General features: G+C 37.9%; 1 long non-coding RNA gene across 1 annotated transcript in view; it reads left to right on the forward strand.

The window, feature by feature from the left end:
- Positions 1-25837, forward strand: part of LOC121401514 — a 33301-nt gene extending 7464 nt beyond the window's left edge. Inside the window, exons 2-3 of the long non-coding RNA XR_005966302.1 lie at positions 13093-13320; positions 25711-25837. This is a non-coding gene — a long non-coding RNA (uncharacterized LOC121401514). The remainder of the gene's footprint in view (positions 1-13092; positions 13321-25710) is intronic.
- The last annotated feature ends 685 nt before the right edge of the window (positions 25838-26522 follow it).

Consider the following 26522-nt stretch of genomic DNA (forward strand, 5'->3'; position numbering starts at 1 on the left):
AAGTGGATCGATCCGTGGCGCTCACTGGAATAACCCTGGGCCGTTGCAATTTTATGCTGATAGGAGCACCTCAGACTCTATATTCACATTTATTAGAGTTAAAAAAAAAACTGACATGAATTCAAAATTCAACAAATTTTGATGAATGGGCCTTCCAATGTTGTAAAAATATTTTTGTATTTCAACATCTAGGGGGTTATTTAATAAAGTCTGAATGTAAAAAAACTATTATACCCTGATGCTGCAAAAAGCTTGAATCTGAAAATCCGCCATCTCAGACCTGTCAAGGTCTTGTATAAGTCAATGGAAGAGGCACCTATCTCAAATTGAAGCTTTCATGGTCTTCAGGGGGAGATTGCTTGAAAAACTGACTTTTTCTTGATTTTCGGGCAAAAATTTGAAAAAATCAAGAGATTCAGGAAAAAAACCTGAACAATTCGATTGATTCTTTTATCTTTTCTTTATTTTCCGCAATTTGATTAATTCAGGAAATTTCATTAATAAATAAGATCAAGTCAAGCATAGGAGTTTGGCAGTTGTTTAATAAAATATCAGATAAATTCAGATTTTAGTAATTAACCCACTTAATGTTACTTTATAGCCAATATTAGTGGGAACATTCTGCAAATCTTTATTAAGAACACCTATCTCAGTTTCAGACAACTCCCACTGGCTGATGTTACCAACTAGAGTGCCTTCCTTCTGGTTATGGTTTGGAATACCACTGGGTTTTTGTTTCCCACCTTCAGCTTTTCTTCTCTGACTTTTTTCCCCAAATGTACTTTCCCCTGATTTAGAAGCAACCTGTTTCCTGTACCTTATAGAGAACCAATTCTAATTATACACCCAATCCTCTTGGTAATCTTTGGTATCCCGCCTATATTTATTAAGCTTAATCTGCAATAGGTCAGTTTTATGCTTCTCAAGGATGCCTTCTAGTCTCTCACTGAGTTAAGCTAATTTGGCCGTACTCTCTAATGTCTGTCATTTTTGTTTGAGCTCATTAATATCCCTTTTGGTTTGATTAAATTGAGAAAGTAAGTTGGATGAATAGCGAATCATCTTCAAAGAAAAAGTAAAAATATACAGCAAGTCCAGTTGATTTGACTTATTGTTCTAGATATGGAATCTCACCAGTTTTTTCACCCCATTCAAGCACTGGTTACTTTTCATGTTTGATTAGGTCTTTCAAAAGTGTCATGATCCAGTCTGAGTTTTTTTTGCAAGTTTTCCTTTCTCTCCCATAATTAATTACCTGCAAGTGAAGAAGTGTCTCATACTATAGAGGCCACAGAGGTCCAGGTTAGTGACGTATCTAACTCATAAGAAATGTTTACAAAACTTGGACTTGTCTTGCTCTGAATACAGAATTGTTGTAATAAATGATTTGTTGTATGGGAATGATTCACTTAATTCCTATTCTAGTTTGCTTTTCTGACAAATAGTGACTGGATTATTGGTACAGATGATTAACCCAAGGAAGGTTAAACATATGACTTAGTCATCTCTAAGGCAACAGCTTTGATCAGGGCTGACTTTGATCTTTGTAATTGGACAAACCAGGTGAAATAACTTCCATATTTTTGACTGTAGTAAAATCATGATGATAACATTTTGGGGTGCAATCTTATGTTTGCTATTCATTCTTTCAGTCCTTATCAACAGGGATTTCGCCATATTGTGGATTTTCTATTTGCTGTTGACCAAACTAACAAGAATCCAATGTTGTTACCCAATGTGACCCTGGGATATTATATATATGATTCCTGTGGAGATGCAATGAAAGCCATGAGGAATGTCTTCCACATATTATTTGGTACCGGAGAGCCAGTTCCCAATTACTCCTGTGGAGATAAGAGTAAGATTGCTGGATTTATTGGGGATCTCACCTCAGAGACAACTGTACCCATAGCCCAGATACTGACTCTGTATGGATATTCCCAGGTAAAAAAGAATCTGTCCTGTCCTATAAAATGAAAAAAAAAAAAGAATCTGTCAAAGATGTTTTCACATAATTCTGTTTTCTTGTTTGTGGGTCGAGAGGGTGGAATAGTAGGGACTGGCTGTATTATTCAAGTCATAGGGGGAAATTTACTAAAGTGCGAAGTGGTGAAAGTTCGCCAAGGAGATAGACTCTGGCACAACTTTGCACTCTTACGCCAGGCGAATTTTTGGTCTGGTGAAAGAGCGTTACTATGCAAATTCACTAAGTTTTCAATTTTACTGACCGTTACCTCTATCGCCAGACTTGCCTTCGCCACCTCAGACCAGGCGAAATGCAATAGAGTAGATAGGAGTTCCTCAAAAAACATTGGCGTTTTTTCCTATTTAAAGGGTGATAGACTGAAAAAGATCATAATTTTTTTTGGGGTACCCTCCTTCCCCCCTACATTTGCTAACATATGAGACCTAAACTATACTGTGGGCTCATGTGTAGGGCATTATAACAACTTTATAGAATTTTATTAAGATTCCCTGGCCTTGTGTAGTGTAATGTATTTGCTGCAACATATACGTCCATTGTACTTGTAACTGCACGCCGTATGCTAATTAGCCAACGCTAGGGTAACTTCGAACTGCTGAGCGTAATTTCACTGGCGCAATTTCGCCAGCATTCAGTACCATGTGCGCAACTTCTGATCTTCGTGAATTAGCGTTGTCCAGGCGAATTTACGCCTGGCGAAGTGTTACTAAACAAAAACACAAAAAGGTCACTCCAGCTCAAAATTTTAGTGTCCCCCCTGGATCTGCATCCCAATATAGGCAACTGGACGGCACTTCTGGTTAAAAAGATTTATTACAACAGGCTGCTGATAGGAGTCACCTGTGAATAAATCTTTTTTAAAAGATTGCTTTTTATTGGTTTTCATTCAATAAAACAAAAGAAGAAGGGGGGGGTAGTAGTCCCATCTGGGGATCTCCTATAGTTACCGGAATACACATATTTTCCTCAGAGTATCACGTACATTTCAGGTTTTAAGTTCAGACATCCAATAAAGTTAGACCTTCAGCCTCATTCCATGGCTGCCAATTTTAACAAATTTATTGGGACAGCCCGTGCCAGGTATGTGATTTGATCATAGGTAGGATATTATTGACTTGTCTTTGCTACATTTTCAGTGTGGGAGCTCTAGACCCCATAAATCTCAGAATGACATATTTTTTTGCGTAATATAGTAGTCCTCTAGTAAGAAGGATCATGTGCTTACTCATTACAACTCCATCGAGCACTCCCAGCAAGCAGCAGTAGGGGGACAGCAGTGGGGGGAGGACCAACTGTGTTGAAAGATATGCTGTAACTGCTCCCCAAAAGTGTTGTATGTGGGGACATTGCCAAGTCATGTGGAGGAAGTCTGCTGGGTCAGTCTGACACCTGTTGTCTCGTCTACCAAATTCATGTAGTTTGGTGGGTGTCAGATAGATCTGGTACCAGAATTGTACTGTATCAGTCTATCTCGGGAGGATACTAGATACAAGTGATATAGGTTGTTAGTCACCTCCTCCCATTGGTCCTCTCCCAGGTCTCCTAATGTGTCCCCCCATTTAAGGTAGGTTCGGTGGAATGGGGCTGTTGGGGTGCGGACTAGTAGCCAGTAAATTTGGGATGTGAGCTTCACGGGCATCTCAGAGCTTAGAAATCTCAGAAGTGGATAGTCTTCAAATATTACTGACTGGGATCGAAATTGCCTGATAAAGGCCTCTCTTAGTTGAAAGTAGGTATGGAGTCTCAGGTTGTGTTCTGCCATATTGTTTCTGAGGGTTGTGTATGACGCTAACATGTCATCAATTGTTTTAAAGTAATAAAAATATAATGCAGTATTGGATGCAGTTAGTAAACAAACGTAGCCAACCGACCGTAGTCTGGGCCTTGTTTAGCAACAATACCCAGACTTGAACATTGAAGGGGAGAAACATTTGGTGGCTAGGTTGGTGGCAGTGTCCCGAAAGGCAATTCTTCATCAGTGGCTCTCAACAGAAACCCCATCAATTACACTAGCAAAGCAAAAATTACAACACATCTTCCACATGGACTGGCTGGAAGCTATGACAAAGAAAGAACAACAAACTAAAAACATCTTTCTCACTTGGACCACAAATATCAACAACCTCCCTTCACCACTCAAATACTTAACAACCCACACCTTCCCAAACACAACTTGGTACGACACAAAAATCTTGAGGGGAAACTCACTGGTACAAGAAACAAATCAATACATTCAAAATACGTTCCCAAGAACTGGAATACCTTCACAGTCCCAGGAGTCAACACACTAATAGGCTTCTGACATCTTATTTAAGGTAAAGAATATTAGCCTGTTAAATTTGTATTTAATCTCAATATTCGCTGAATCTAATGGATTATCAAACGTGATTTTAGAAAGGAGAAGTGAAGCAGAAGCTGAGGGAATGGATGCTAGGGTACTGTCCCTTGGGTTAAGTCTTCTTTCCAAGCTAGGCAATAGAATGCAAAGACCTCAGAAATAATAAATAGCAGCATAGCAGGTTGGGTAGGTGGATAGAGTTGAAAGTTGTTTAGGAGATTTTGGATGTGAGAGTTGAAAAAGAAGAAGAATATTTTTGGATATGCTCTAACTCTGCAGCCAATAATTTTAATACAATGCGGTAACACACAAAAATCCTCCTTAAAATCACTCACCCTTTAACTGGGTGGGTCCAGGTGCAAATGCCCCAGACCAGTGGCTTAAATTGTTCCTCTCATAAGCATTCAAGTCAGGTTACTCACCTCTCCAGGACTCGAAAACCCGAAAGCCGTAGCTTAGGGAGGTCGAGCCGACAATCACTTCAAAACTGCTGTGTGCACTTTCACAAACCAGAGGTCAGCGGTGGATTAAAAAGTAACTCCTGTTGAGAGAGAAATATTGGGGAAATAAAGTTACTTTTTAATCCACATCTGACCTCTGGTTTGTGAAAGCGCACACAGCAGTTTTGAAGAAAAAGAAGAACTAATTTACAGATAACAAAATGTATTTTACAAATAATTACAAAATTATTACACAGTTCTAGTCTGCAACCCAGGATTCATTTGTGTGTTAGTGTTGTCTGTTGGCACAATGTGGGTGATGTGCAGAGAGGGGTACAAAACTGGCCAAAACAGTGATGATGTGTGACCCTATCTTGGCTCAAACAGGCTATGTCTGGCTAGGCAGATGGAACACAGGTCACATTGGACTCTCCAGAGGATGGACATTAGCAATGTGAAAAGGTAAAGGGGATGTGTTGTACAACTACACTTCACTTATGCTGTTGTATAAAATAAAATAAAGGACAGCAGAAGGATCTTCCCACAAAAATAACTCAAAGGCTTTATTATATATAGTCAAACAGGTTTGATACTCACAAAAATGAGGTAGTAGAGATGGTTGTCAGGTATTATAACAGAAGCAGTAGGGATGCATTGAATACCCTGTTTTGGGATTCAGCCGAATCCTTTGTGAAAGTTTCGGTCAATTAAATAACTGAATCTGAACCCTAATTTGCATTAGAAGGGCCAAGAGAACCTTGCACACTGTGTGTGGCTAAAATCTTTTTATCTCAATTTTTGAGTGACAAAAAGTCACCTGATTTAAAAATTCAGATTTGGTTTGGCCAGGCACTTGGATTCAGCTGAATCCTACTAAAAAGGCTGAATCCCAAACCGAATCCTGTGTTCTATGAATCCCTAATTAACAGAGACAGCAATATGACACCCTGTGGAGGCAGCTTGGGGAGTTAATGGTTCACCTTCTTGGTGTTCTTGTAGGAATGCCGAATACAAATCATGCTGAAAAAGGCAGAATCTTGGCCAAATTCCAAACTGAATCTTGGGTTTGGTGCATCCCTGGTTTCTTGGCAATGTGGTCCAGATCCCCTGCAGCAGAAATTTAAAAGGGGAAGAATATTACCTGAATCCCACTTAAGTCACTTCACTGAGGTAAGTGATACATAGGGGAGAGCTACTCCCTTCTATCCCTACTGGTTGGAGCACAGGCTACTCTTGATAACTAGATCTATCTGTCTCATGTTCCTAGCGTGTGCTATGATAGTCCTGTAAACTGACTAAAACCTCATTCAATGGGTCCCTATTTTTTGACTTCACTCAAGGGAGTGGTCACCTAAACAACAAAACACCCTTCTCCAAATTCTGAATGGCAAGGGGGCAGTAAGATTAACCTTTTTTTTTAAACTGAAATGTTTTATTGATTTTCCAAAGAAAAAATTCAACACGATATTGCCTGAGTTCCATAACAAAAGAGAATAGGATATCATAATAAAGTCGAAACGTGGTTTAAAATACAGTAAAATAATATAAATTAAAACAAAAATTAAGTTAAAGGTAAATAATGTGGCTGGGCTAGGTACCAGAACAGATAGAAACATAAGGCATAGACTGTTTCAGGACTAGAAATATTCAGCTTACCCAATGAAAAAGCTGATTAACTATAAATGCAATGCTGAAAAAAGCAAGGGATCATTTTTATATGCCAACCAGGGCAAACAAATCTTATCGTAGTCCTCCATATCATTTTGCAACATATACGACATTCTCTCATTAGCTGCTATATCAATTATATTTGCTTTAAGCATGGACTTAGAGATGGTAGGTTTTTTCCAGTCGCGTGCAATGATCAATCTGGCGGCTGTGAGAATATGTTCGATTTGTGTAAGTACATAACTTGTCTCGGTATACGAGGCTTTTTATTTTGCCAAATAAAGTTATTAATGGCTGTTTGCAACTTGTGGATATCTGTATTTAGGACAGGGACTGGTAGAGTCCTGAATAGGTAGAGGATCATTGGTAGTAGTACCATTTTTACACAATGAGTTCTGCAGATCCAAGAGATTCGGTGTTTGTCCCAAGCTAAAAGTTCCTGCATTAGAAGGTTTATTAAAGAGGGATAGTTAGTCTTGTATAAGGTAGAGAGAGGTTGTTATTTTTACTCCCAGGTATTGTAAATATTCATTCCTGATAGAGAATCCAAAATTCAGCTCAATCAGCTTAATCATTGGCTTAGGTAGGTTACAGGGAAGCATTTCCAATTTCTCTGGGTTCATTTTCAGGCCTGATAATTTTGCAAAGAGTGACAAAACATTTAGCAGGTTGGGTAGAGATGTGAGGGGATAAGTTACATGCATGAGTAAATCATCAGCAAAAAGTGAAAGCTTATATTCTTTACCTTTGACAGTAAGACCTTTAATATCAATATTGTCCCTGAGTGCTCTTGCTAGAGGTTCCATCGCTAATACGAATAGGGCAGGGAAAAGAGGACATCCTTGTCGTGTACCTCTTTGTATCCTGATAACGCCTACATTTCTAGTAGAGGGGAGGTCCAGATGAGCTTGTGGGTCTTGATAATATGCCTTCAGCATGTTAATTAGAATAGATCCTAGTCCAACCTTTTCTATGAGGGAGAATAGATAGGGCCAGATAAGCGCGTCAAAGGCTTTTTCAATCTCCAACGCCAAAAGGCAGGTCAGGATTTTATTTTTGTTGGCATATGCTATAAGGTTCAGGGTCTTCCTGATATTATCTGGACCTTGGCTAGTAGGAATAAAACCTATTTGGTCTTTATGAATGGTAGATGGCAAAACCCTATTTAATCTGTTCGCTAGAACGGTGGCTAGTATCTTAATGTCCAAATTGAGTAGTGATATTGGTCTGTAATTTTTAGGGTTTAAGACATCTTTATTAGGTTTCAGAATGATTGATATGCTAGCATCATGCATTTCGGGAGGTAGGGATTTGCCACTAGTAATGTGTTGAAAGAGTTTTTGGAGTTGTGGGATAAGTTGGTTTGATAGTTTCTTGTAGTATAATGAAAAGAACCCATCTGGGCCTGGGGCTTTACCTGTTTTTAAATGTTTAATCATGTACTCTATATCCTCATAAGTAATATCCTGGGTCATGATCTGTTTCATGTCTTCTGAAAGGTGTTCAGGGGCATATTGTTTTAATCTATCTCACCTGGTTCCCCAGGGGAGCTGGAGGAGTATAATTATTGAAAAAAGGATATAAACGTTTCAGTTATTTTATCAGGGTTAGAGGAAATTGTACCATTAGCTTGTCTGATTTCCTGGACCTGGCCTCGACGTAGCTCTGACTTAAGCAAATTAGCTAGCATTTTGTCTGATTTATTTGCATATCTATAAAATTTGTGTCTAGTCTTATGGATAGCTTTTTCGGCTTGTTCTATTTGGCATGCATGGAGTTTTTGCCTAGTCTCTTCTATCAGCTTCCTGAGGTGCACAGTCTGTTAGCTTGCTCTAGTGATGCTTATTCGGATTCACACTGTTTGGAATGGCAGGATGGATCGTCGCCCTTTCGCCTTTTCTGAAGAGGAGCGGTAGTGGAGTTTCTGTAAGTTATTTCTTAATAAAGACTTTGCAATGTTAAAGTTTCATTTGACTTGGTGTTTTTTTTTTTTTTGATTTATACCATCAAATTTGATGTTACTGGTCCTTTAATATCTGTTTAGGCTGAAGTCTGTGCATGTGGATCGATAGCAGAAACTGACTGGCTTTTTTATGTAAGTCCAAATATATAAGTTTGAGTCCCAGGAAGATTAGGTATCCCCAAAGTCCAGCAAATCTTAGGCTCTCCTCTGCCTGATCAAAATTCTTTTCTTTAAAACCGGATTGCTGTGTTCCTTCAGAAACAAAATTTCACGAGGACGGGGAAAACAGAAAAGATTATATAATCTTTTCTGTTTTCCCCGTCCTCGTGAAATTTTGTTTCTCAGTGTGAAAGTGTGAAAGTATCTCACCCTTTGTGAGTTAAGTGCCTTAATTATTTAACACCTTGTGAAAAAACACTCCCCACCTCTCAATTAACCTCTGACATGCACGTGTTACACAGACCTCAATATCTATACGTGTTGCCTATTTATAGTGAGGTTACATTTAACACATACTCCAATTGTCCAAAGTCCCCAAATGCAAAACTTCTTTAGACACGTAACTTGTGAATGGGTAAAAGGGAAAATAGCATCAAACCGCTGAATTCCTAATGTCTCCAGTGGTATAGAATAGTCACAAGATGTGAGTTGAAATAGGCATAAATAAATGTGAGCTCCTTTCCGTACTTGAACTCCTCCTTCGTTACTTGGGTGAAGAGAAAAACAGAAACGCTTAAAAACATTTTAATAATAAACAATAAAACACACTCACAAACGAGTTCTTGATAAATCGCATAAAAGGTTTCAGTGTAAGTCCCCAAATGTTGCTATGGCTCCTTGGCGTCCCTCAGAGCTCAATCCGTCTTGCCAAAGGGGCTTCTGCAAGTCACAAGTGTCGTCTCACTAACGCGTTTCGCATGAAAGGCTTTTTCCTTGAGCGATGCTTTTCTATGAAAACAGATTTGTTCATTAAAGTATATGAAAGATCTTAACTGTATATGTTACTGTCTAGGGATGGGCAAATTTAATCTGTTTTGCTTCACCAAAAATGTGTGGCTGGCGAAAATTTGTTGAAATGCATTGTCTATTGGCGACAATTTTTTTTTGACATGCAGCAAATTTTTTTGATGTGCGTCATGTTTTTTCTCTCATTGAAGTCTATTGGGGTCATTTCCACAGTAAAACGCAGCAAAAATATTTGCTCATCCCTATTCATCCGTGACTTTAAGAACTTAATCTTGTCTCCATCCCTACAGATCAGTTATGGTGCTACAAACCCAGCACTCAGTGACAGAGTCACTTTCCCATACTTTTTTCGGACAGTACAAAGTGATGACACCAATTATTTTGCTTTAAGTAAATTACTGAGACATTTTGGTTGGACCTGGGTTGGAATAATTACATTTGATGATATGAGTGGAGAGGAAGAATATGAAAGGTTTCTCAGATATCTCTCCAGTGAAGGCATCTGCACTGAGTTCAGAATACAGATGAGAAGCAATGAAATAGAATTTGAATCTAATCGAGTACTTTGCTATAACACAATTCAGGCATCATCTACAGGTGTAATTATATTTATTGGCAGCAGAACAGTTCCTGAAACTTTTGTTTATGCATTAGGTCAATTGAATGCTGAGTTACAAGACAAGACTTTGATACTTCCATCACATTGGGGGAATAACGATATTGTTATTAGATACGCCCCAAATATATTCAATGAAAGCCTTGTATTCATGCAAGCGTATAATTACGATGTGCAAACCAATGAAATGAGCAGATTTTTAGGGAATTTACATCCTTCAAAACATCAAGAGAACTCAGTACTTGAAAATATCTTTGCAATTTTTCATTTGTGCTTCTCAAAAGACAAAGAAATGAATGACTTGTGTCAATATGAATACTTTCTTGAGCTCCATAACTGCTCAGGGAAGGAACATATTAGGGACCTTTACTTTTTTAGAAGTAAATACTCTTCTCCTCGAGTGCTTCTTGCCATTGACATGATGTCTCATGCTCTTCATGAGATGAAGAAATCTGAAAGTCTTCCATTCAAGCACCAGGTAATTATCAAATCCTACTCAGCTGTCCTTTGTTTCATTAGTTCTGTGATAGATAGTAACAGATCTCTGTGAGTTTAGAAAGTGTCTCCTCTCATCATAAATATTGGGATTCACTGTAAGATTTAGAGCTTTAAAATCTGAGGCTTCAGAGATTCTCCAGTATAAAATGGATGTATGTGTGTAATGGTTTTATTTTAATTAAAAAGTATTTATAATGTTCAAAATATTATACAATGAGGTAAAATAAGAAAAGGGTGTATAAGGGAGTTCCCTGCTGTATGGGATGTCCTACTGAGATAACCTTTGCCCTGTGAGAGGTTGGTATTGCCATTGGTTCAGGGGAATTGTGCTTCTTCACCAGACTCAATAAAAGGGGTGAGATTCCATAGTACTAATTCTCTGCACTCTAGTGGGGAATGAAGAATTGAATGAAGAATGCACAGTATAACTAGCTTGTGTCTAAAGAAATATCAAAAGAAATATATTATATACTTTCCACTACCCCAGATATTTTCCCCAAATCTATAGGCCATTGCAGGTGCCACATGCTTTAGTCATCTAATGATGATACAGAAGATAAATAATTACCTGCACATTCAGCAGAAGGAGAGTTTGGAGGTGGAAGTTGACCATGAACTGGAATGGCACCGTAGTCTGATTGCTCCTGGGGACAATAAGCAACTAACACACATAAGGGGCCATTTACACCCACCTCATACAGAAGTGCAAGAGCAGTAACAACAACTCAGACAGTGTTAAAACTGGAAAACTATAGAGAAAAGAAAAATATAAAGAAACTCGAATTTTGTGAAGTTGTAATTAAAGGAGATGGGAAACCCACTCCATTCAGCCAAATATTTTATTTAATCTCTTATGAATATCATGAGCTATACAATTGAATACACAATCCTGTATAATAATGACATATATGTATATATAGTGATTACCTAAAAGAGAAGGTATGTAATGATATAATAAATACTGGTCTCTGAGTCTGTAGATATAAGGGCGCACCAAAAAATGCAACTTTTAAAATGTTTTTAGTTGCATTATGACAACATCACATAAAGGTCAATGGACGGTACATTTTCACACATACACAATTAGTAATTATGGATGCAGACACCTCAGGAACAGAATTATATATGGTGCATGAGAGTGTATTAAACATATGGGACTTTCTATCAATAATTCTGCAAAGCAGTAGCTGTTGATTCAATAATTATGCCATGTCAGTGTACGGGGGGGGGGTTAAATATGTAATAGCTTGTCTCCCCAGATCTCTAACTCACAACTATGTGTAATAGTACCTGGGGGGCCATCTCCCCTCTAGTGCGTTGGATGAACCTGACTGCGCGTTTGCATGCGTTCTATCATTGGCACGCTATGTGACGTCATCGCGCTTGATGGTCCCTTTTTTGAGGTTCAATGTTGATAAATGCAGGTTATGCACTTTAGCAAAAATAATATAAATGCAAGTTATACACTAAATGGCAGTGTGTTGGGAGTTTCCTTAAATGAGAAGGATCTAGGGGTCTTTGTAGATAACAAGTTGTCTAATTCTGGGCAGTGTCATTCTGTGGCTACTAAAGCAAATAAAGTTCTTGTATAAAAAAGGGCATTAACTCAAGGGATGAAACCTAATTGTGTCTCTTTATAGGTCCCTGGTGAGGCCTCATCTGGAGTATGGGGGCAGTTTTGGACTCCAGTCCTTAAGAGGGATATAAATGAGCTGGAGAGAGTGCAGAGACTAAGTGCAACTAAACTGGTTAGAGGGAGGGAAGAGTTAAATTATGAGGGGAGACTGACAAGGTTGGGGTTGTTTTCTCTGGGGGAAAAAAGGCGCTTGTGAGGGGACATGATTAGACTTTACAAGTACATTAGAGGACATTATAGACAAATAGCAGGGGACCTTTTTACCCATAAAGAGAATCACGTACCAGAGGCCTCCCCTTCAGACTAGAGGAAAAGAAGTTTCATTTAAAGGAACAGAGTAGGGGGTTCATCACAGTGAGGACAGTGAGGTTGGGGAATGCACTGCCGGGTGATGATTCAGTTAATGACTATAAGAGGGACTTGGATGATTTCTTGGACAGACATAATACAAAGGCTATTGTGATACTAAACTCTATAGTTAGTATAGATATGGGGATATATCATTTATGTGACAGTATGGAGGGGTGTGTGTATGGGGCTGGGTTTTCATTTGGAGGGGTTGAACTTGATGGACTTTGTCTTTTTTCAACCCAATTTAATTATGTAACTATGTAACTATATAATATCCACAATAACATTCTATTGACTGAAGCAAAATAGGTAAATAAAAATCAGTAACAATGGAAGGATGCATTGTGGGATAATAGTTAATTATACAGAAGCTAGTGCCCAATCTATTCAGCCACTAAAGGTACAAACAGATTGTTCCTGTAATGAGAAGTCTGGCAAAACCCTACTGTGAGTGTAACAATGTGGCCACTGGAGTGCAGAGCTTTTGACATTCCCAGATCTCTGCTGACAATAGACATAAATCATTATGTAACTCAAACTTATATTATCTCTATGGGTTTAATGGGCTTTACTCCATTATTACCAAGTCTAATTTGTCAGCACTGACCTATTCAAACATTTTTCCTAAACAGCAGCTGCACTGGCATTTGAGGAAACCACAAGATAGGACCCAACATGGAGCAACCTTCTCATTTGATGAAAATGGAGAATATATCACTGGGTTACGGATCTATAAAGGTATCACAGATGCAGATGAAATGAATAACAACTTCTTTGCTGAGTTTTCACCTTGGGCTCCACCAGATCAGCAGCTGAACCTCACTTCATCATTAATAAAATGGAAGACAAATAACAATGAAGTAAGAATATTACTCTGTATTCTCTTTTTAATATTTTTTACACTGTGTGGCGCATATTTATATATATATATATATATATATATATATATATATATATATATATATTAATATAAGGGTTTAGTTATCCTCTAAGGTTAATCTGAAATCACTGTGACCATATAAAGACACAAGGCTACAGGCTGAGTTATACAGGGAACTCTGAGTATCACTCATGTATTATAAGGGATAATGTACCCCCTACTGTAAATGATAAGGATATTAGAAGTCACTGAGGGGTTGTTCTGTGACCATATAAAGGCACAAGGCTGCAGGCTGAGTTATACAGGGAACTCTGAGTATCACTCATGTATTATAAGGGATAATGTACCCCCTACTGTAAATGATAAGGATATTAGAAGTCACTGAGGGGTTGTTCTGTGACCATATAAAGGCACAAGGCTGCAGGCTGAGTTATACAGGGAACTCTAAGTATCACTCATGTATTATAAGGGATAATGTACCTCCTACTGTAAATGATAAGGATATTAGAAGTCACTGAGGGGTTGTTCTGTGACCATATAAAGGCACAAGGCTGCAGGCTGAGTTATACAGGGAACTCTGAGTATCACTCATGTATTATAAGGGATAATGTACCCCCTACTGTAAATGATAAGGATATTAGAAGTCACTGAGGGGTTGTTCTGTGACCATATAAAGGCACAAGGCTGCAGGCTGAGTTATACAGGGAACTCTGAGTATCACTCATGTATTATAAGGGATAATGTACCCCCTACTGTAAATGATAAGGATATTAGAAGTCACTGAGGGGTTGTTCTGTGACCATATAAAGGCACAAGGCTGCAGGCTGAGTTATACAGGGAACTCTAAGTATCACTCATGTATTATAAGGGATAATGTACCTCCTACTGTAAATGATAAGGATATTAGAAGTCACTGAGGGGTTGTTCTGTGACCATATAAAGGCACAAGGCTGCAGGCTGAGTTATACAGGGAACTCTGAGTATCACTCATGTATTATAAGGGATAATGTACCCCCTACTGTAAATGATAAGGATATTAGAAGTCACTGAGGGGTTGTTCTGTGACCATATAAAGGCACAAGGCTGCAGGCTGAGTTATACAGGGAACTCTGAGTATCACTCATGTATTATAAGGGATAATGTACCCCCTACTGTAAATGATAAGGATATTAGAAGTCACTGAGGGGTTGTTCTGTGACCATATAAAGGCACAAGGCTGCAGGCTGAGTTATACAGGGAACTCTAAGTATCACTCATGTATTATAAGGGATAATGTACCTCCTACTGTAAATGATAAGGATATTAGAAGTCACTGAGGGGTTGTTCTGTGACCATATAAAGGCACAAGGCTGCAGGCTGAGTTATACAGGGAACTCTGAGTATCACTCATGTATTATAAGGGATAATGTACCCCCTACTGTAAATGATAAGGATATTAGAAGTCACTGAGGGGTTGTTCTGTGACCATATAAAGGCACAAGGCTGCAGGCTGAGTTATACAGGGAACTCTAAGTATCACTCATGTATTATAAGGGATAATGTACCTCCTACTGTAAATGATAAGGATATTAGAAGTCACTGAGGGGTTGTTCTGTGACCATATAAAGGCACAAGGCTGCAGGCTGAGTTATACAGGGAACTCTGAGTATCACTCATGTATTATAAGGGATAATGTACCCCCTACTGTAAATGATAAGGATATTAGAAGTCACTGAGGGGTTGTTCTGTGACCATATAAAGGCACAAGGCTGCAGGCTGAGTTATAAAGGGAACTCTGAGTATCACTCATGTATTATAAGGGATAATGTACCCCCTACTGTAAATGATAAGGATATTAGTACCTCTGACTTTTATTCATATATTATGACAGTAGTGCCTAGTGGCTGATTTGGATGAACAGGAAATTGGAAAAAAAGTCACTAAAAGAAGGGATAGAGTCCCCAAAGTGAGTGAGGGGAAGGAGGGTATTGTAGGGTACTGGGGGCATTGCACCTTCTCTAAGGTCCTGATTGTTCGCGCGAACATCGACCGTTCGCGTCCGCCGAATGTTCGCGAACGTAACGCAACGTTCGCCAATTTGGGTTCGCCTTAGCTGGCGCTTTTTTTTGCCATTTCTCCCCCAGACCAGCAGATACATGGCAGCCAATCAGGAAGCTCTCCCTCCTGGACCACCCCCACACCCCCTGGACCACTCCCCTTCCATATATAAACTGAAGCCCTGCAGCGTTTTTTCATTCTGCCTGTGTGTGCTTGGAAGAGCTAGTGTAGGGAGAGAGCTGTTGAGTGATTTGAGGGACAGTTGATAGTAACTTTGCTGGCTAGTAATCTACTTGATACTGCTCTGTATTGTAGGGACAGAACTCTGCAGGGATTTGAGGGACATTTTAGGTTAGGTAGCTTTGCTGGCTAGTAATCTACCTTCTACTGCAGTGCTCTGTATGTAGCTGCTGTGGGCAGCTGTCTGTCCTGCTGCTGATCTCTCATCTGCATCTGTTCTTCAAACCACTGCCACCTAGCTGTGTGAGCTTTTTCACATTCTGTCTAAATATCAATAATAATACCGTCTCCAGAAACACCACCTGAGTGACGTTTTTCAAGCAGCAATAATATATTCCGTATCCACTGCTGTAGTAGTGTATACGTTGACCTTGTAGGCATTGTTTGCCCAGTGTGTTCTTCATTTTCAAACAACGGCCATCTAGCTGTGTGAGCTTTTTCACATTCTGTCTAAATATCAATAATAATACCGTCTCCAGAAACACCACCTGAGTGACGTAGTGTGATTTCTGCCCTTTACAGCACAAAACGCAGCGCTGTGTCAACAATGGATTTTTTAGAAACATATTTGCCCTTGATCCCCCTCTGGCATGCCACTGTCCAGGTCTTTGCACCCTTTAAACAACTTTAAAATCATTTTTCTGGCCAGAAATGTCTTTTCTAGCTTTTAAAATTCACCTTCCCATTGAAGTCTATGGGGTTAGCAACGTTCGCGAACCGTTCGCATTTTTTTCCGGACGTTCGCTACATCCCTAGTCCTGATCATAAATATTGTACTGAAAGAAACACCTGTCTCAATAATGTAAGCACAGGGGGTGAATCTGATTTTATTGAGCATCTGCACCACACCCAGATTGTCCATGATCAGTGACTTCTTCTATTCACTAAATTTGTCCCAATCTTCAAGCACAACTAAAATAGGATTTTTTTCTACCAGTAGCAGGTTCTTGTTAAATATTGTACATTTCAACTTCTGGGCCAAGTATCTACACAGTGACCTTCATAAAAGACACCAGTAGAAGATGCTGCATCTGTAAAGATTTGCAACACAGATGACTCAAAGAAGTTGTCTTGCCAATAAGACGACCATTAAAATCTTTTAGAAACTGTTGGCAAATCTCTAAATCCTCTGACAACATAACAGACCCTGATGTTCCAATTCTGGTTATTAATACCTGATGTTAAAGAAATGAAGTGCCTGTTAAAGACATAACCAATTGATATCACTACTGTAGTAAAATTCAGGTGCCCAGTAAGGGACTGATTGTATTTAAGCTTTTGATTTTTGCAAACAGGTATAGGTTTACTTAGGAATCTCTTATTAAATAGTCTATAGAGATGTCGCGAACTGTTCGCCGGCGAACTTGTTCGCGCGAACATCGGGTGTTCGCGCTCGCCGGAAGATCGCGAACGTCGCGCGACGTTCGCCATTTTGGGTTCGCTTTTTTTTGCCCTCTCACCCCAGACCAGCAGGTACATGGCAGCCAATCAGGAAGCTCTCCCCTGGACCACTCCCCTTCCCTATAAAAACCGAAGCCCTGCAGCGTTTTTTCACTCTGCCTGTGTGTGCTGAAGAGATAGTGTAGGGAGAGAGCTGCTGCCTGTTAGTGATTTCAGGGACAGTTGAAAGTTTGCTGGCTAGTAATCGTTTTGATACTGCTCTGTTATTGGAGGGACAGAAGTCTGCAGGGGTTTGAGGGACATTTAAGCTTAGGTAGCTTTGCTGGCTAGTAATCTACCTTCTACTGCAGTGCTCTGTATGTAGCTGCAGTGGGCAGCTGTCCTGCTTCTGATCTCATCTGCTGACTGCTGCAATAACAGTAGTCCTTGTAAGGACTGCTTTTATTTATTTTTTTGTTGTTTTACTACTACTACTACTACTACTACTACTATAAGAGCCCAGTGCTATTAGTCTAGCAGTGTTGGGGAGTGGGACTGGTGTGCTAATCTGCTGCTCCTAGTAGTTCAGCAGCACCAACTTTAATTTTTTTTTTTTAATATTCATTTTTTTTTTATTTTACTTTTTTTTATTTTACTACCGCTGTAGTAGTGTATAAGTTGACCTTTTAGGCATTATTTGCCCTGTAGGCATTATTTGCACAGTGTTTTCTTCAACCCGCCATCGAGCTGTGTGACCTTGTTCACATTCTGTCTAAATATCCATAATATTACCGTCTCCAGAAAAAACACCGGAGTCACTTTTTTCAAGCAGCATTCATATATTTTACGTAATCCGTATCCACCGCTGTAGTAGTGTATACGTTGGCCTTGTAGGCATTATTTGCACACTGTTTTCTTCAACCCGCCATCGAGCTGTGTGACCTTGTTCACATTCTGTCTAAATATCCATAATATTACCGTCTCCAGAAAAAACACCGGAGTCACTTTTTTCAAGCAGCCATAATATATTTTACGTAATCCGTATCCACCGCTGTAGTAGTGTATACGTTGACCTTGTAGGTATTATTTGCACACTGTTTTCTTCAACCCGCCATCGAGCTGTGTGACCTTGTTCACATTTTGTCTAAATATTGATAATATTATCGTCTCTAGAAAAACCACTTGAGTTACTTTTTTTCAAGCAGCATTCATATATTTTACGTAATCCGTATCCACCGCTGTAGTAGTGTATACGTTGACCTTGTAGGCATTATTTGCACAGTGTTTTCTTCAACCCGCCATCGAGCTGTGTGAGCTTGTTCACATTTTGTCTAAATATTGATAATATTATCGTCTCTAGAAAAACCACTTGAGTTACTTTTTTTCAAGCAGCATTCATATATTTTACGTAATCCGTATCCACCGCTGTAGTAGTGTATACGTTGACCTTGTAGGCATTATTTGCACAGTGTTTTCTTCAACCCGCCATCGAGCTGTGTGAGCTTGTTCACATTTTGTCTAAATATTGATAATATTATCGTCTCTAGAAAAACCACTTGAGTTACTTTTTTTCAAGCAGCATTCATATATTTTACGTAATCCGTATCCACCGCTGTAGTAGTGTATACGTTGACCTTGTAGGCATTGTTTGCCCAGTTTTTTTGGCCACAGCCACTGAAGCACAGAGGCCAGAAAAAATATGCCATATAAATGCTGAAAATAGTCATTTTTTGCCATACGTTGACTCAACGTATATGGCAAAAAATGACTATTTTCAGCATTTATGTGGCATATTTTTTCTGGCAACTGTGCTTCAGTGGCTGCAACCAAAAAAACTGGGCAAACAATGTCTACAAGGTCAACGTATGGCGAAAAATTACTATTTTCAGCATTTATATGGCATATTTTTTCTGGCAACTGTGCTTCAGTGGCTGCGTCCAAAAAAACTGGGCAAACAATGTCTACAAGGTCAACGTATGGCGAAAAATGACTATTTTCAGCATTTATATGGCATATTTTTTCTGGCAACTGTGCTTCAGTGGCTGCGTCCAAAAAAACTGGGCAAACAATGCCTACAAGGTCAACGTATGGCAGTTGTTTAAAGAGAACAGTAGATTACTAGCCAGCAAAGCTACCTAAGCTAAAATGTCCCTCAAATCCCTGCAGACTTCTGTCCCTCCAATACAGAGCAGTATCAAGCAGATTACTAGCCAGCAAACTTACTATCATCTGTCCCTGAAATCACTAACAGCTCTCCCCCTACACTATCTCTTCCAAGCACACACAGGCAGATTTTTCAGATACATTTTTGCCCTTGATCCCCCTCTGGCATGCCACTGTCCAGGTCGTTGCACCCTTTAAACAACTTTAAAATCATTTTTCTGGCCAGAAATGTCTTTTCTAGATGTTAAAGTTCGCCTTCCCATTGAAGTCTATGGGGTTCGCGAACCGTTCGCGAACCGCTCGCATTTTTGCGCAAGTTCGCGAATATGTTCGCGAACTTTTTTTCCGACGTTCGCTACATCCCTAATAGTCTAACCAGATGAGAAGCTATTGGCAGCTGGTTCCCAAGATATGTCCTCTTGTGTATAGCTCTTCCATTGAATTAAGTATTGCAACCATCTGCTTCAAAATCTTGAATAGAGAATAGCTTTCAAACCTTGTACTGTAATAGGTTTCCAAGGAACAACTATTTTGTTAGGAAAATGATTCTTAAGAGTTTTCTTCAACAAAGACGCATGGACAACAGGATGAACTCAAAGTTTGTAGGAAGTTTCAATTCAAAAGTGTCAGGGTTGATTTATTTAATGATTGGAAATGAACACACAATTTTTTTAGAAGGGGAAGCAAGTTTTAAGATAATCCCCTTGAAAGTCAGGATTCCTCCTTTGCAAATGCTAGATTTCATAATCTTAGTAATAAATCTAATAGGTTTTTGGCTAACCTAGGGAAAAATTGGAATAGTTCTTTTCATACTTACATGATTAAAGACAGCAAGAATCTAGTTATTAACTCTCCTAAGGCCATATTTAATATTTTTAAAGATTATTTTCAAAACATTTACTCTCGTCCTTTGTATGATAAAGATAAAATCTTAGAATTTTTGTCTAAAATACATTTACCTCAAATCTCTCAGGATAAATTGAAAATCTTGAATTCCCCTATAACTACAGAGGAAGTGATGAAAACCATCAAAAGTCTTAAAAAATTTAAAGCTAGTGGTCCGGATGGCCTTCCCACTTCTTTTTATAAATCTATTTCCACTAAAATATCCCCTTTCCTCACTGATATTTTCAATGAAATTTATTTACAGGGTAAAACTTTACAATCCAGGATAACTTCAAACATTAAGCTTATTCCTAAAGAATGGAAATATCTTTTGTTAACTTCTTCTTACCACCCAATCTCTTTAATTAATCAGGATTTCAAGATCTTTACCAAGATTTTGGCTGATAGATTAGCTAATATGCTCTCCATGTTATCTCTCCTTTTCAAAATGGGTTTATTAGAAAAAGGTCGGGAATAACAAATATTAGGGCAATCCTAAATGCGATTTTTTACTCTAAAAAACATAAAATTCCATGCTCCTTAGTAAGCTTAGAAATTGAGAAAGCGTTTGATAATGTTAACTGGAATTATCTTTTTGATTGTTGTAATTTTAAAGGGGAGTTTATCTTTTTTTAGAGCAAATTTATTCTTCTCCCAAAGCCAGGATAATAGTTGCTGGAGAACAATCTGATACATTTACCTTGTGTATAGGAACAAGACAGGGTTGCCCTTTGTCACCCCTGCTCTTTAATTTAACAATTGACCCATTGATTAGATTTTTACATCGTTCAGACTTATTTCAGGGTATACAAGTTAATGGTAGATATATTAAAATTTTAGCATTTGCAGATTATCTACTTTTGGTAGTTCAAGATGCTCAAAACTCAATTAGGAATTTTTTTTATTTTTTCAATTCCTATTGTTCTTACTCTGGATATGTAATTAACTGTAATAAAACAGGATTACTTAATATTAATAGTAATATTCCAAAAAAAATCCTTTTTGATTTAAAGTTAAAGCCTCCAGGATGTTCAATTAAATATTTGGGTATTAATATTCCTTCTGATATATCTAGACTTTATTCTTTAAATTTGTCTCCCCTGATTAAGCTTACTGAATCTTTATGTGATAAGTGGCTTAATTCGCCTCTTAATCTTATAGGCAGAGCTGCTTTCTTTAAAATGTTTATTTTCCCAAAGTTATCATATCCGTTACTTAATCTTCCTCTTCTTTTAAAACATTCTGATGTTAAGAAGTTGGATAAAGCACTTTCACAATTTTTGTGGCAAGGGAAGAAACCTAAAATCTCTTTGATTAAATTACGTCAATCGAAAATTCTGGGTGGTCTTAATATTCCTAATTTTAGGTTCTTTAACATTGCTTCTCTATGTAGATACATTTTTGAGTGGATTTCGGGTAGGGAAGTTTACACAAATCCTTTTTTTGAACCTTATTTGGAATGGGGTGATCATATTTCCACCTTTCTTCATAGAAAATGTGGTGGCCTTCCTATTGATATTAAGAGAAACATTCTTTGGCAAGATACTTTTGCTACCTGGAAGATAGTTTATAAATTACATGGTAGCAATTATCAAATCTCTCCCTTTTTGTCACCTTTTGATCTATGTTTATTTACTAAAGTAGAAAGAAAATCTTTCATTCTGTATTGGAGGAAAAAAGGTATTTCCCAACTGATACATTTGGTTGATAACGTTTCTGGTTCACCAATATTATGGGAAGACTTGATAAGTAAATTTGATCTCAATGAATGTGACAGATTAATCCATATTAGATTTTTGTGTGGCTTAGACCTTCTTACAGATAAGAAAAATGTTGCCATTGATCAACTTCCTCTATGTAAAGGGTTTCAAAATTTTTTAGATGATCCTACCTTTAACAGGATATCCTATATTACTGACTTTTGTCTTAGATCTGCTCCTAGCAGTTTTGATCCATTACAAATTCTAGCGGGAAAATGGTCATCCTTATTAAAAATTAGCATTACCTCTCATCATTTATTATCTTCTATTAAGAATTTTAATAAACTTATTAGATATGAAGGTTGGCGAGTACAGCATTTTAGATTGATCCATTTAAGCTACAAGATATCTTACTTTAAGAATTCAGAGGGTATATCACTTTCTTACTGCCCTAAGTGCAAGTCAAAGAATGTTTCTCTATTTCATTATGTGTGGGATTGTCCTTTCATTTCTGAGTTGTGGATTGAGCTGGAAAATTTCCTAAATGACAAATTGAATATTGATCTTAAATTGTCTCCTGAATTTGCACTGCTTGATTGTCGGTAACATCTTTTGCTGTTTGTATTCCAAAGACAAAATTTTGGAATAATTATAAGAATTTTGTACATCTAGCTATTGCTGCTACCCGTAAATCCATTTTTTATCCAGGAAACTTCTCCAGATCTAAAGTTTATTTTATCCTATCTTAAGTCTCTCTGCATAGATGAAGCAATAGAATTTAGGTATGGGAATGTGGGTTTTAGAGAAAATTTTCTTGCGCTGTGGTCTCCCTATCTTAAAATTCTGGAGTCTGAAGATATGGTTTATATAGAAAAATTTATGTATAATTCTGGGCGAAGACTCCTCTTTTTATGTTCATTGCAATAAGATTGACTGAAGATGTGATAATTTTGTTTACTATTTAGGTAAATTTTTTTTATTTATTTTTTTGGTTGGTAGAGAGGAAAATTTTTTATCTTACTGTATCATATTTTATATAATTTTACTTTCATTAATGAATTTTGTTATTATCTTTATTTGATATTTGGTTATGAATGAATTGTTGTGTATTAATTCTCTTCTTATTTTGAAATTGACAAATGTTTGGCCAAGCTATTGCTTTTCTGCTTTCTGTTCTTTTTGTTTATTCAAAAATGCCAATAAAAACAATTGGAAAAGAAAGTCAGGATTTTTTTCAGCATATCTCTTAAAGAGGTTCTGTCAAGATTTTTATGGTTTACTTTTTATTTATACATTACACTGATTACATTGCAAATAATTCAGTCTACAATTTAAAATGGTATTCTCTAATTAAAATTTATTTTTTTCGATGTAATTGGTTTTGAGGTGCCATCTCAGTGCACTGAGCCTGATTCTAAACTTTCAGATGGAACTGCATTGAGACAGCTATTGTTTCTGTGCCTCCCATTGCATTATACCAGGGCCCTAGGTTGTGTCCCCTAGCACATTCGTTATTTATTATTGGTGTTTTTTGAGTTATTTCCTTTTTAATCAGCAGCTCTCCAGTGTCACGGTCGGCATCCGAAATCCAGAACCAGTGCTAGGCACCCAGTTCTCGGCTCTTGCTTCTGCCTTTAACAGTCGCCTTTCACCTCGGGAGGAGCCATCGGCTAATCAGATGCCGCCAGGTATTATTAAGAGAGGTGCCAAGCAAAACGGTTCTGGACGATCAAAGGGGCACGACGGTAAAGCACAAGTCTTTTGGGAAGAAGGTCACAGTACAAGGCGCAGGCAGAAAGCGTAGTCAATCAGGCCGGGTCGGGGCAGGCAGAGTACAAGCGGAGTCAGACAGGCAAGGATCAAACCAGGAGATCAATCAGAAGGGATTCGGATACAGAAGAGACAGGCAGGGTCAGGATTGTCAAAAACAGGCAGGGGTCACAACAGGAATCAGAATAAGACAGGAATAATCTCAGAAAGGCAACAGGAACTCACTAGAAATGAACCTATAACATGCAGTGAGAAAATCCAAAATGTGCCTTTAAATACATTTAAATTTCGCGCCATTGCACGCTGACGTAATCACGCCGGCGCCAATGCACCTACAACAACTGGGAGTGCGCGCCGCACACGCCCCAAGGCAGAAGATTATCGGGGGGAAAGAGGCAGCACCACGCTGCGGGCATCCCCGCCGGCCCACTGGACCACCAGGGTGAGTGCCCCTTACATTACCCCCCCTCGACCCCCAGGATTCTCAGGAAACCTAAGACAGGTATAAGCTCAGAAAGGCACCAAGAACTCACTAGGAATGAACCTATAATGGGCAGTGAGAAAATCCGAAATGTGCCTTTAAATACATGTAAATGTCGCGCCATTGCACGCTGACGTAATCACACCAGCGCAAATGCGCCTACAACAGCTGGGAGTGCTCACCGCACATGCCCTTAGGCAGAAGATCATCAGCAGGCAAAGAGGCAACACCACGCAGTGGGCATCCCCACTGGCCCACTGGACCACCAGGGTGAGTGCCCCTTACATCCAGTCTGCAATTTCACTCTTGCCAAACACTATGGGGCAGATTTATCATGGGTCAAATTGAAATTTCTAATTTTTAAATTCTAACTTCAAGTTTATTTTAGTGTAATTTGACTAGGGAATAGTTCAAATTTGATTCGAGTTTCAAAAATTTTTTTGAAATTCGAATTTCGAAATGTTTCTTGTACTGACCCTTTAAGAATTCTAATTTGACTAAAACCTGCTGAATTGGTGTTTTTGCTTATGGGGGACCTCCTACAATCAATTTGGAGTCATTTGGTGGACTTTAAAAAATTATAAAAAAAAAATCAAATTGAATTTGATTCAAATTTGATTCGAGTTTGCAGGTTGATCCTATTCACCCAAATATTAACAATTCAATTTTTTTCATAATTTTTGTTTAGTCATTTTATTTCAAATTTCGAGTTTATGGGAGTTTTTAAAAATTCAACCCTTGATAAATATGTCCCTATAAGCGTGGCTGGAAGTGGTCATAACCCTATAAGCCAGTGATAGAAGTGTATAAATGAATAAATTGATATATGAGCTTTTGTCCAGTAACTAGGAGAATAAGGAATAGTAGAGATTTAAAGTCATAGTAAGGATGCTAAACCTATGGGTCACTACAAATTCTGTTCTTGGTGATAGCAAAGAACTTGAGTAAATGAGAAATTGTTTTGGCATTCAGAAATGTTTATTTTATTTTATTTTGAAAATATTTTATTTGATTTTCATGATAAACAAATAATAACAGTATGACAGCAAATTTTATGCAGATGAAAGACAAGTTATAATCGATACAATGGCATAAAATTATTAAAAACTAAATACCATTTAGAAATGTTTTAAGAACACGTGTTTAACATTTCACTTCTTTGTGTTGATCAAGCTTTTCAATTTGTATAAAATAATTTATATGAGTCTCAGCTCAGACCTTGCATTTATTTTATTAAATGAGAAACAACTGTCAAACACTGGCTTTTTAATTAAAAACTCAGACTGCATATTTGCTGCAGTCCATTTTCAAGGGTTTAATTGTACCAAAAAGTGAACTTTTTTAAACAAATCTCTATCTTTCAATTTTACAACATTTCAGATATGTTTTTTTGTTAAGTCTACTAAGTTATAGACAACTGCATTTAAATACAGGTATGAGATCTGTTATCTTGAAACCTGTAATCTGGTGTTCATAGTACGATAAGGCCATCTCCCATGAACACCATTTCAACCAAATGAGAAGAAGAAAAGAGAAATGTGTTGAAATTATAAAAAAATTACACTGTTATCAGACAACTCCATAAATATAATCATATAATCAGACCTGCACCTGAATAATTATCCCTTGCTCTCTGCCCCCTTCACTTCCATTGCTCACTATAGAAAACTCCAATTCTCACAACTTTCTACACTTTTTTTAATTGTATTTCTAGATTCCAATAGCTCAATGCTCAGCCAGTTGTGCCCCTGGACAAAGGAAGGTGCCAATACCTGGAGCCAAAACCTGCTGTTATGATTGTGCCCCTTGTTCCAATGGAGAGATCTCCAACACAACTGGTACAAATGTCATTTTTGATTATGTATTTATTTTCTTACCTTAAATGTATGTGAAAGGAATAAATACAGCAAAGAGAAAGAGACATATAGAAGGTGAAGGCTAAATTGAGACATAAGCACATGGAATGTAGCAACACATTATTATTAAAATGAAATCCAATTGTAATATTGTTTTTTCTCTCTTCTACTTGCTCTTCAAGGGTTAACTCTAAACCATGTTCACTAACAAATAATTAATAGTGTAAAGCATATTTAATAATAATATAAATATTGGCCTTGGATGACATTAAACATTTCTAAAAAGAAATATCCAAAACATTAATAAATAACCATACCATAAATTGGTGTGGTGCAAGAAATACTGGTAATAATGAATAAATGGAGAACGTATTTCACACGCACACACACATATATACTCATAAACTACATATACCAATATCTATACTTAGGGGCAGATTTATCATAGCTAGAGTGAGTTTTTTTACCTTGAACAAACTCAAATGACCTCGAAACTCGAATATTCTAACAAATAGTCCGGACCGGAAATTCAATTCGAATTGAGTGTTTTTCCAAAAAAAAAACCCTTAAATGTCAAGAAGACTCAGCTGATTTTAAATAGTGACCTATCAAATTCAAGGTACTTACAGGGTCAAGATATGATAAATCTTGAATTAGAGTTTGGATTATT

This window comes from Xenopus laevis, chromosome 1L, assembly GCF_017654675.1.
Source record: "Xenopus laevis strain J_2021 chromosome 1L, Xenopus_laevis_v10.1, whole genome shotgun sequence".
NCBI classification, from domain to species: Eukaryota; Metazoa; Chordata; class Amphibia; order Anura; family Pipidae; genus Xenopus; species Xenopus laevis.